This window comes from Otolemur garnettii, unplaced genomic scaffold, assembly GCF_000181295.1.
Source record: "Otolemur garnettii isolate 467f Iridium unplaced genomic scaffold, OtoGar3 scaffold00079, whole genome shotgun sequence".
In the NCBI taxonomy this organism is placed as follows: Eukaryota; Metazoa; Chordata; class Mammalia; order Primates; family Galagidae; genus Otolemur; species Otolemur garnettii.
The window spans coordinates 6,076,135-6,086,340 of NW_003852474.1; positions in this window are offsets into that span (position 1 = coordinate 6,076,135).

Below are 10,206 nucleotides of genomic sequence, written 5' to 3' on the forward strand. Positions count from 1 at the left end.
TCATGTCTTGATTGTGGTGATGGCTTCTCAGCACATCCATGTACATCCACCCATCAAATTATGTATTTTCAATATGTGAAGTTATCATAAGTCCAGTATGCCTCAATAAAGCTTTCTCTTAAAAAAAAAAGTCAAAATAAGGGGGAAAACCAACTCAGTATCAGACTATAATCTTTAAAAATCCAGGAATGGACACATTCTTCAACAAATTAATAATTTGAGAGGATAAGAGGGAAGGAGAACTCCTAAATTAAAAGCATGGAAAGGACCTAGCAAATGCAATGAGCACATTTATTTGAATCCAGATTCAAACCACTTAATTGTAAAATACTATTTATGAAGACAGCAGGAAAATACATACACAGACTGGATATTTGATAATATTGAGGGATTAATGGCTACTGAAAAAATTTAAAGGGTGGTTTTTCTTAAAAAGATGCCGGCTGGATTATTCACAGAGGAAGTGTTAGAATGACTGCGATTTGCTTCAAAACAGTCCTGGGGAGATATGGGAAATGTTAGGGAATTAATGTGAAGATTTTTGGTGTGAACATGGTGTTCCGGATAATTTTTAAAGAGTCTTTGTTTTTGATATGCATCATGACATCTTTACAGAGAAACTATGTACAGCAATAGCCACCATTTGTGTGAGTTGTATGTAAGTCAGATGTTTATATCTCCCATAATTGGGACTCACCTCAAAGGGAAGGAGGCAGGGGGAGCGTGTGGGGCTGTAGCCTCATCACTGAGGCTGCTTGCAGACAGGTGGGGCTCCTCCCTGGTTTGGTATACGTTTGATGTTCTCCAGGGTAGAAAGTTAAAAAGTAAGATTATAAAGTTATTGATTCACATCTGTATTATGACTTAGCATTAGCCCATCCTGTAATGATTAATGGAGAATAAGAGACACGCTTTGGAGAATGGGCTGTGCAGAGATAAGGCTATCGTAGAAAGAAACTGTGTCTTTAAAGACAGACGAAAGCTGTGTAACTTCTGTTACCATCAGAAGCCTTCACATGCCAGGGTTTAGAATGAAATAAAAGTACCGGTTTTTCAAAGTGAAATGGACACCCCCAGAATGTGATGTAAAAGTTATTTTAAAAATTGTTAAATACTCTGTTTCTGCAGTTTCTACCTAGGTCCAGGGTGGTGCTTTGCTCCAAGAAAACTGCAGTTTGGATTGTTCCAGTTCTGCATCACATCCTGCTTTAGGCTGCCCTAAAATGAAAACAGAAACAAACAAATGAAAACCCCCAACACACCTTCAATAGTCTCTTCCAGGTATTCAGAACAAAGCCTCTGATTTTTTTCTTTGGCTAGATTTTTATGACTGTGTCTCCTTTGTCAATATGTTGATATCCTTTTCACTTTCAAAACCCATGTCCTGTCCAGAGACACTCCCTCCAAAGCTAGAGTGAGCTTTTCACCCAGATTCCCTCATGCTGGATCCAGGAAGCGGGGCCCTGGGAGTGCAGGGTGGGATCAAAGGGTGAAGATGTTTCCTGGATAGCAGCTCCATCACTGCTTTGTCTAAACTTCCAGCATCTCCCTCTCCCACCCACCCACCCACAAGGAGCAGCCACAGCAAAGGAGGGGCTAATTTCATGGGAACATTTCTGCTTCCCAGTGGGAGAGGCACTTTATTTTGTTGACCCCCACTTATACATCCATGCAGACATGAATCTCATTGGACGTCACCTGTATAAGACCTTTCCTGTCTGCTTACTGCCACTGATCACCTGTCCACCGTAGGTGATGCTTCGGAAGAGATGCTTTCTTCCCCTCTTGAGCATGGACCTGATTGAATGGTGGATGACGAAAGTGGGAAGACAGAGATCTGCACACCAGCTCTATAACTGATAAAAGCTAGGTTGGAGAATGCAGCTTTGGTGATCAACTCAAATGAGCTTGCTAACACACTGTTCCTTCCTCCATCACATGAGTCCTCTTACCCCCAAGTTAGGATCATGAAAAGCCCACCTTCAGGGAAAGCATGGATCTACAAGCTCTCCTTCTTAGCCAAGACTGTGCCTCGCACTGGTCTGGGGCACACAGGGAAGAAGAAAGATTGGAACTTTGGGGCTTCTAGCCTTTTAAGAGATGAGATCAGGGGTGAGGAAACTTTTCATGGTGGAAGACGTCATTAATTTAGTTGCAATCAAATAAGGCAAGACTCAAGAACTTTAGATATACTAGAAAGAGTACATTATTATTTAAAAATCTAACTACTATGTACTTAATAATTTCAAAAATGAAAGTATTTGTTAATTTCGAAGTTAACTAATGTTCTTTCTAATGATATTGTTGTGTCTGCTTTTTGTTGGAAAGCATTTGAATCTTCGGAGGTCTGAAGTTTCAGTTGATCCTCTAGATGGGGATCAGTCTCCTGTGACCTTAAGCACAGCTTGATTTGGGTTATGTAGGAGAATGTAGATTCTTAGCAATAAGTGGCTGAAAAGCAAGCAAGCATTTTTCAGGCATGTTGCCAAATGCGTAAGTATTCTATCACATGTTTCCAGATCTCAATTGGATCATTCTTAGCAGCAAACAATGACTTTAGAATACCATCTACTGCGAGCAGGCCAATTCCATCTGTAGTTTTTTAAGTGCCTTGGAGATATGAACTAGGTGAGGGTGAAATGCTAATTTGAGTGTGATGTCATGATTCTCAAAGTCAATAAACCTTTCATCATGTGCGCCAACGAATGGTCTATAACAGCTGCACATTCTTCAAAGGATTCACATGCACCATCCTGTTCATCAATGACCTTTGCTAACAGGAAAAAGTTCATCTGCAAATTTGTTTTGAAGAAGTATTTTTTTTAAAAGATAGCTTTTTTTGAAGTGCTTAGGGTTTTTTTGTTTTGTTTTGTTTTGCCACATATCATATATAGACTTAGTTTTGCCTTGCAAAAAAATACTCATGTTGTTTTGATTTGGCATGATATCATACAGAAATGCTGGATTCCTATAGAAATCTTCTTTCAATAATTCACATTACTGATGCTGTTCTGTGTAAAATTTAGCTATCTGTTTTCCCAGAGATAAAATATTGGCTTATACCTGTCCCTGTGATAGCCAATGCACTTTAGGATGATACAGCAAATCTACACTTCAGTGTTCAATTTTAGCATGTTATGAAATTGACCGTTCCGTGTTGCATTTGCATGAATACAGTTAATAGTACTTTTTATAACTTGTTGCAAAATGTCACTTAACATAGTATTAAATGGCTTTAGCACACAGATTTTGCTGACGCAAGATACAATGAAAGGAAATGAGAACATCTGTATCTGTTAATTTTTTTTCATCTGTGCAATAAACCTTTCATGTTTTCCTGTTATGGAAGATGCACTATCTGTATATTACTCACTAAATTTACCAAAGTCCATGAATGATGTACCAAATTCAAGACTGCGTGTGGTGGCTCACACCTGTAATCCTAGCACTCTGGAAGGCCAAGGCAGAAGTTTGAGATCAACCTGAACAAGAGTGAGACCCTTGTCTCTACCAAAAATTTTTTAAAAACCTAGCCAGGCATCGATCTGGCAAGTATCTATAGTTCCAGCTACTCTCAAGGCTGAGGCAGGAGGACCACTTGAGCCCAGGAGTTTGAGGTTGCCGTGACCTTGTGAGTTGTGATGATGTCAGCATTTTACCCATGGCAACAGAGTGAGACTCTGTCTCAAAAAAAAAAAAAAAAAAAAGAAAGAAAGAAAAGAAAAGAAAATTTACCAAATTCAGTCCAACATCATGGAATTTATCTTGAAATTTGTTGAAGAGATCTAATCCCTGTGTTCTGTTTGTAAGAGTTTCCAAAGCAAGTAACTCTTTGCAGCAAAGAAAATATTATGTCAGGCAGGCACAGTGGCTCAGACTATAATCCTAGCACTCTGGGAGGCCAAGGAGAGTAGATTGCTTGAGCTCACAAGTTTGAGACCAGTGCCAGCAAAAGTGAGACCCTGTCTCTACTAAAAATAGAAAACTAAGGCAAGAGGATCACTTGAGCCCAAGTTGGAGGTTACTGTGAGCTATGACGCCACAGTACTCTACCCAGGGCGACAGCTTGAGACCCTCTCTCAAAAAAAAAAAAAAGAAAGAAAGAAAGAAAATATTCTGTTATGATCCAAATGAAGTACAAAACCTGCACTGAGTCAGTAATAACAGTTGGTTCATCCACGTTATTGAGTAATATATATTTCCCCTTTGAAATATTGCATTAAATTGTTCTGTTGAGTTGAAGGCTTGCATGCTGCTGATCAGTTACGGTTCTCCTTGAAAAAGGCAGTTGTTTGTACAGAAGAACAAAGAACAACAGATGTTCTTGTCTGAAACACGGGGAGTTAGAAAACAGTAGGTTAAACATCTGGAAAAAAGTATCTTAGAATTCTACATTCAAAGAATACAGGCAACCTCCAAGTTACAAGCATCTGACTGACATATGACTGCCACTTATGAACAGGGGCTATGACAAATAACAGGTAAATATACCTGTTCAAATTTATGTACAAATTCAACATAAGAACAAACCTACAGAACCTATCTCATTTGTAACCGGGGACTATTTGTATCTTACAAAGGCAAAAGTTGACTAAAAACTCTTCCAGACATACAAAAAGCTGACAATATTTATCACCAGGAAACTTGCACTGTAGGAAATATTAAAGTATGTCCTTTATGCAGAAGGAAAATGATACCAGGTGGAGATCTGGATCCCTGCAAAGGAAAGAAGAGCACTGGATAATGGTAATGATAATATATAAGTGAATTTAACAGATTTCTTCTTGTTATTTTAATCTCTTTAAGATATGGTTGGCAGTATTAAAGCAAAAATAGTAATATATTATGGATTTTTGAGATGTGTAGAAATAAAATGTATGACATCAATTGCATAAAAGCTGGGAGGGGAGAAATAAAGGGATACTTCTATAAGTTTCTCATACTCTTAAATGGTGTAGTATAATATTGCTTGAAGGGAGGATGTGATAGGCTAAATCACAAAGCAACCACCATAAAAGAATTTTAGCTAATAAATCAACAAACAAGATAAACAAAATTATTTTTAAATGCTCAACTAATCCAAACAAAGGCAGCAAATAAGAACAAAGAACAGATGGGATAAATATAAAACATGTAGTAAGATAATAGATTTAAATGCATTCATTACACATACATGGTCTAATACAAAAATTAAAAGGCAGAGACTTGCAGAGTGGATTAAAAAAGAAAACATTTAAAAACAAAAAGGAAAACATGACCCAACTATGTTGTACATCTAAAAAAAATACAGTTGTTCTGTAATCCTTTAATCCATAATATCTGTCTGTAATAGTTCTTTCTCCACCCAATAAGCCTCTGTTCTTGAAATGTTTTGTGCAACAACATTCTGCTTTAAATTTCTCCTTCTGCAGTGACTTCTCAGCACTGATCCATCCAACTCAGAGTTCATTTTAGCTAACTGTATTTTTGCTCAACTTGTATTTGTCTATCCATCTTTGACCATTGATCAGTTAGCTTCTTTCTGTGCTAACTCCCTTCCATAAAGGTCATGACAGTTATGTGAAAATGCATGAGATCAGAGCACTGTGATGCAGGATTGAGACTTGTCTGTCAATCTTCCTTCAGTTCTAGTAGCCTCTCCTCTTTAGAACTTAGATCACACCAGCTGGAGATTGCATTTAACAAGATCTGAGGAAGTTTACCACAACACTCAGCATCTCAGCATTAAATCCCCCTTGTTGCCCACCTTGCTGTTCACCTGCCATCTGACCTTGTGCCCCACTTTTCTAACTTTTTGAACCGTATTCCCCAGCCTATGCCCTAGGCCTGACAAATGACCCTGAACAATGGTAGACTGTGGCCCATTGACCTTCCTTCCTGCTGCTACCTGGAGTTTTAAGAACTCTCAGTTCTGGATTAGCCAGTACTCTCCATAGCTGTCAAATAACATCCACTAGTTTGTAAATAAACAAATAAAACCTTTTTTTTTCTTTTCTCTGTATTAACACCAAATGTATTTTTTTTTCATAGCACCAGTTCTCTGACACTGTTGGGTCCTATAATTTCATTCATTTCTGACACTGTCTTCCTGGAGTTAGCACAGACCCCACAGTTAAGGGCTCAGTTCCATAATACAGTCCCCCCTTGTGCACACTTACCAATGGTAAGTCTAGGTTGTCACCTGAGCTTCTGACTGAGCAGTGATAAATCACAGTTTCTACAGCCCATCTTCAAGTTCAATAATTTGCTAGAACAGCTCACAGAACTCAGGAAGACAGATTAATTACTAAATTTCTAGTTTGTTATAAGAGGATACAACTCAGGGATGGTCAGATGGAAAAGATGCACAGGGCAAGGTATGAGGGAGGAGTGTGGTGCCTCCACGCCCTCTTCAGGTGTGCCACCTTTTAGGCACCTCCACGTGTTCACAGGAGTTCTCTGAACCTCTTCCATTAGAGATTTTTTAAATGTAGGGTGTCATACATGGGCATGCTCAGTAATTAACTCAACCTTCAGCTCCTCCCATCTCATGTGAGAGGTGAGGCTGAAAGCTCTAAGCTTCAGATCCTGGTTTGGTCTTTCTGGTGACAAGCCCCCACCCAGGACCTCACTGAAACAAAGGTGATTCCTATCACCCAGGTAATCATCCCAAGGGATTTAGGAGCTGTCTGTCAGGAACTGAGACCAAAGAGCAAGTATTAGAAAAAAAGATGCTCCTAGCACCCATCGCTCAGGAAATTACAAGAGTTTTAAAAGCTCTGTGCCAGAAACTGGGGGCAGAGACTAAACATACATATTTCTTCTGTCACAGTTTATGTTAGACAACCCCTGACATAAACAACACCTCCCCCACAATCTCTGCTTGTGCCACCAGCAGTAGAAACAGCAAAGTATAATGATTCACTTGCCCAGGGCACTCCGCCATCTGTCATCTCTCACCCTGCCCTCTGAATGCTGTGTTCTGCCTGTTGGCTGGGGCGTCCTCCCCGTACCTATCCCACTGCATCGTGTGGGTCTAATGCTACCCAGTCCTCCCTGTACTAGTGCAGTGAATCTTTTCACAAGGATGGATGCCTTTAGGCTGACATGACCAAAACACTTAAGACTGTTTGATCTTCTCTTCTGAGAATAATTACTTGGGAGAAAACTGGAACCAGCCATGCACCATCTTGAATTTTATTCATTCGTATCAATGTGTCTTTTTTTTTTCTTCCTCCCTAAGAAGCTACATCACCAACACCTACAGGTCTTCTAAGAGAATGGACAGGGATGGGTCACATTTGGCTTTTCTTGATGTCTGTCTGTATAATTTATTAAATAATAAACAACAATTTACACATATCAATGCCATGACTAGATATGTGGGGAGAGCATGGCCATGCTGGCTCTTCCTTCAGCTTTAGTCGAGGCTGTGGTAACTCATTCATCATTCTTGAGTTGTTTAAGACAGACATCTTATGGTGCCAGAAGAATCCAGGTTGTGGCTTGCTTACTCTGAAAGTTTAATAAATGTCAATTTTTAGAAGAAAACGTTTGGTTTGGGTTAGAAGTTCTTCCATGGCTAGATTCTATACTTTTAGTGGTACAGCTCAGGTTAGAGATGTGGACACAAGAATGGGACAAGGTGGCAAGAGGTGGGGCAGGCCACTTGGAGGCTCTTGGGGCTTCCCCAGGCACAGAAGTGTTCCTGGTGATGGTGCAGTGACCTTCGGCTCAAAGTTCTGGATACCAGTGGGCAACCTCCATTCCATGAATAGTCTCTGTTCCACCACTATTCTTTAGAGTTTGGGCTTAGTACCAAACACTTTTATTTTCCAAAATGGGAAAAGCCCAGGGAAGGAGAGAGAGCAGAGAGAGAGATTAGGCAGAGATAGTTTTTGTCCATGAACTTTTGATGGCTTTCTAAATGGTTCATAATGTGGGAGAGGTGCCCACACTGTCCCAGGCATGAAAGTCAACCACAGTCTGCTCCAATGAGAGATGGGGCAGATTGATCTTTAATCCATGATGATGCAAAAAGTCGGCTGCAGAGTAAAGTCACAGCCAGAAACTGTGGAACCAACATCATCTAGTGCAGAAAATAGTACAAATTGTGAGTGAGCCATTTTTAGCCATACATATGCATAGATTCATCATTATTAAATCTATAGAGTGTATATGTAATAATTGTAGAACTTCTAGTGTGTTATGGGGAGGATTATTTTAAAAAGCTCTTCTCCACTGCTAGCCATCATCACATGAGGTTAAGAAATACTCAAGAGGCTCGGCGCCTATAGCTCAACCGGCTAAGGCGCCAGCCACGTACACCTAAGGTGGCGGGTTCGAATCCCCAGCCTGGACCCGCCAAACAACAATGATGGCTGCAACCAAAAAATAGCCGGGCGTTGTGGCGGGCGCCTGTGGTCCCAGCTACTTGGGAGGCGGAGGCAGGAGACTCGCTTGAGCCCAGGAGTTGGAGGTTGCTGTGAGCTGTAATGCCACGGCACTCTGCCCAGGGGGACAGCTTGAGGCTCTGTCTCAAAAAAAAAAAAAAGAAATACTCAAGAAGAGAAAAAGGAAGGGAGGAATTAAGGCAGCATTAGCAACACCAACTGACTATAAAAACACACACTCCCCAATGTACAGTGCTGTTACATTCCATAAACCCACTGTAAGTTGAAAATATTGTCAGTCAAAAACATATTTAATATACCTAACCTACCAGACATTGTAACTTAGCCTAGCCTACTTTAAATGTTCTCAGAACACCTATATTAGCCTAAAATTGGGTAAAGCTGTCTAACGTAGGCCTAGTTTATAACGAAGTGTTGACTATCTTGTGTTTTACTGAATATTGTACATTACACCAAAATTGTGATCATTTCACGCCACCAAGAAGTCAAAAAATCTCAAGTCAGGGAACATCTGTAATTGGACAACTTGGACCAAATCCCTGTTTTCTGATGGAGTTTTGCTTAACAGATCCCTCTGGGCTCTAATTCTGGGACCTGAACTAGACATCAGAGTAGTGATGCCCGTGATGTGTTTTACAGCCCATTCTCAATTTGGAAAAAGAAAAGAAGGATAGGGAAGGCTTCTAGTGCCACAAGGAGGTGAGGCTCAGTTTGGGGAAGCTTTTATGTTACCCCAAATCCTCTGTCTCTATCTTTTTAAGGGTTGGGTGGAGAGAGAGAGAGAGAAAGTACAACATATGCTCGTGTGAGTAGAAGATGATACGTACGCACTATCACACGGCATTTGAGATGTCTCCCTTGAAGCAGGACGGGCTGACGGAGGTGGTGAAGTTGTTTTCTAGGCATAGGAAACTGCCCAGCTTGGACTTGGATCTATGTTTTGGCTCTAACCTACCTCATGAAAATCAAAGAGCAGGTTCCCGAACCACGCACGTGGGTCACACCAGAGGACTTGAGAGGCGGAACAGTAGCGTCCCTAACGGGGAAGGCTTCGGGGAAGAGGTGATGATCCAACTAGGCCTTCGGTGTCTTTAGGGAAGAGTGTTTCACATCTCTAAACCTCAGTTTCCTCATTTTTTAAATGAGGAAGCTGGATGGCCCACAATTTCTTTATTAGCTCTACCCATAGACAAGGGAAGGGTTTTCCTCATAAGGAATGCAGAAGGTGCCATCCTAGGAAGCGGGAGCCCTCCCCAACCCCACCATCATATTCAGCGTGAGCCACTTCAAGGGCTGGACTTGCTTAGTCATCATCAGTGACTCTAGTGAAGCACATTTAGGGAAGAACTAGTTATATCAAGGTAATTACGCTTTTAGTATCTGAGCTGAGCACAATCGGTGCCTGTTTGTTTGTTTCTTTACTGTTGCAATAAGTTATGACCATCTTTCTCTTTACTACTCCTAAAAGGTCACTTCCAGGACACAAAGCCACAGAATATATTAAATAAGGACTCAGGTTCTGATGTTCAGCCACCTGGCTTCACAGACCAGTTCTTAACTAATAACCCTTAGTAGGTTACTTTCCCAACTACAGAATGTGACTGACATAACACCTAACTCAAAGTGAATGTAGGGAAACAGTGCAATGCTGGCTCCCTAAGCACTGAACAAGGGTTTTTGTTGGCTATCTTTGAAAGACATCATTATGCAAGTTGTAAAGTGGTCATGAAAAATCCCACCTTCTACTCTATTTTCCACTTGGGGATACTATAAAACTTAAAGTTATGGACGTTAAAACACTCAAAATATATTT